Here is a 2,714-nt window from a genome sequence, read left to right as displayed (position 1 = left end):
GGAACCACAATAATCTGCTTTGTTGAGATGAATTACTTGATGAGAATTCAGAACAGAATTAGTTAACTCAAAGGAGCAGTCAGAAATGAACGGAGACAAAAGAAAGTCCGTTGTCTATGGTTATTAGTGCAGCGATGTCTAAAGCACAGCTCACACGGAGGTCTCTTTTAAACCGAGCAGCTTTCTGTCCGTCAACGTGGACGAACTTCTGTGGTTTCGGCCTCACTGATTCCACTCCTGATCACATAGATTCCAGTTGACTGGATTTAAATGACGCCAAATTTGTCAGAGTAACATAGGGCCCAGTTTGGCGGCCCAGTGCGAGATAGAGGAAGCGGGGTACGTTGGCGTTCACACAGGGGCCCTAAAGCATGGGGCCCGCTGCAATCGCACTGGTTGCTCCACCCTAATGGTAACAGTAATGTGGCCGCACTTTACAAACAGATCAGTTTAGTCCAGGGCTTGAATGAAAGATCCAGTTCTTTTGATAAATTGATCAAAACGACAAGTTTGAAAAATTGTTCATTGACTTGAATCACTTACTACATTTCAAGTTATTACTTTCAGTGATGTCTGTATTGAAATCAAGCAAGGTCTGCGTCAGTATCGTTAATGACTGATTGTCCACATGACAATGTCTTTTTGAATAAATTAAAAACTTGAAATATCGATGTATTGATTAAAATATTGTTTCTGCCTATAAATTACATCCATCGATGTATTTATGCTTTGTCCTCCAGCAAAACCACACCTGATACTTGATCATTTTGGTTGTTAAAATATTACAGGATATGATTATGTGCTGTGAGACAATAATAATCAAGTGTGATTCACTGTCTTAGATGACAAAGTAAGTCTTGTTTCACTGTTCTGATAAGAATCAACTTTTTTTTTTTATCTTTTTTTTTATTACTTTCCATTTTGGACTGGTTTATAGAGCCTTTTCAGCTGTTTTATGTGTTTTGGGAAATGCAAAACTTTCTGTACCACACTGGCTAAATATGACTTGCTAGTTCTTTAAAACCAAAGGTTCAGATTTCCACTATGAGTCAGAAGATTATATAAGATGGATAAAGTGTGTGTTTGGCCTTTTGCAAAAGTATAAATCCAGTTGAACTAGGTTTTTGATGCAGCACTAATTGGAAATTGAACTGTGACAACAGTGTTGTAAATAACTTGGAATATATACATAATCTTTCTAAATCCAGCTATTTATTTTTGTACCATGTGGCTTTTCAAATTGATTTGTTGTTAAATATGGAAATATGTCTCTGACAAGTTCAGACGCATGAATCCGAGCCTAATGCAAAATACATCGAACAAATCTCTCTTATTTTTTTGGTGCTTTCTGAACCGTCTCAGAAATACAGCGGCCTCTAAAAGTATTTTGACACTTAAGGACACAAACTTAAAAATGCATGAGTTTGTCAGTGCTGTGGCATATTGTGCACATGCTGTCGGCTTTGAGTCTGACCCGAGTCATGTGCTGATCCTATTTCCCCTGTCTCTCACTTTCCGGTCTGCATTTTACTGTTAAGACAAAACCCCCAAAATAAGCTAAATCTATGAACTTCATTGTATCAAATCTGCAAACAAATTATATTAGAACTTTTCTCAGAATTAATTGGTGTTAATGTGTTAATCAGTTTACATAAATAAAGATTCTAAACAGGTTTTTTTCGCTGTGATGCCATAGAAGAACCATTCCGGTTCCCCAAAGAACAAACAGTTCTCAAAATAAATTAATTTTTTCTTAGTCTGGACTCTGGAGAACTTTTTTTCCACTATAACGATCCTTTTGGGTAATGGAAAGGTTCCATGGATGTAAAAGGTTCTTTGTGGAACCATAAATTCCAATAAAGAACCTTAATTTTTAAGAGTGTATTATGTTGACCACATGTAGTTCATCACAATAACAATGAACATGATCCAAGTCTAAAAGTCCAATACTTTTTTTTTTTTTTTTTTTGTCTTAATCTATTGTTTTGTCATTAAAAGCCTAAAGGCCCGTTACAATAACTATAAAGATGACAATTGGTCTAAAAAGTCCAAAACACATCAATAACGGCACAGAGAAACAATGTCGTTTGGAATCACTTTCAGAATGGCCTTTTCCCCTCTAGAAGATGAACGATAAAACATTGACAGCTAATCAAAATCCATCCTGCTTTAGGAGCTCAAGCGTTTAAAGCGGCAGACGACAAAACTGCAGCACGCGTTTAGAAAATACAGGATGATATTGTGTGCTCCTAATATAGTTATCATTCAGGCTTTAAAGGAACAGTTTATCCAAAAATGAAAGTTCTGTCATCATTTACTCACCCTCATGTTGTTCCAAACCTGTATTAATTTCTTTGTTCTGTTGAACACAAAAGAAGATATTTTGAAGAATGTTGGTAACCAGATGGTTGACGGTGGCCATTGAATGCATCGTACGGAAAAAAGCTCATACAGGTTTGGAACAACTTGAGGGTGAGTATATGATGACAAAATTTAAATTTTGGGGTTCACTATCACTTTAACAAATGTCGTTTCATACATGGTTTGCTTGAAAAGTGAACGTTGTCTATCTTTCTTTAAAGCAACACTAAGTACGATTTTTTACCTTCAAATAATTTTTCCAAAATCGTTTCAGTGGTTCATTAAGTCGTAACAGGGTGAAAGGCACTTCTGGATTCGCTTTGCGGTCCTTTATCTGCTATAACCACGCTATG

This window comes from Rhinichthys klamathensis, unplaced genomic scaffold (assembly GCF_029890125.1).
Source record: "Rhinichthys klamathensis goyatoka isolate OS25496 unplaced genomic scaffold, OSU_Roscu_1.1 h1tg000243l_1, whole genome shotgun sequence".
Lineage (NCBI taxonomy): Eukaryota > Metazoa > Chordata > Actinopteri > Cypriniformes > Leuciscidae > Rhinichthys > Rhinichthys klamathensis.
The sequence above is the reverse complement of the archived record's forward strand: the minus strand, read 5'-3'. Positions refer to the sequence as shown.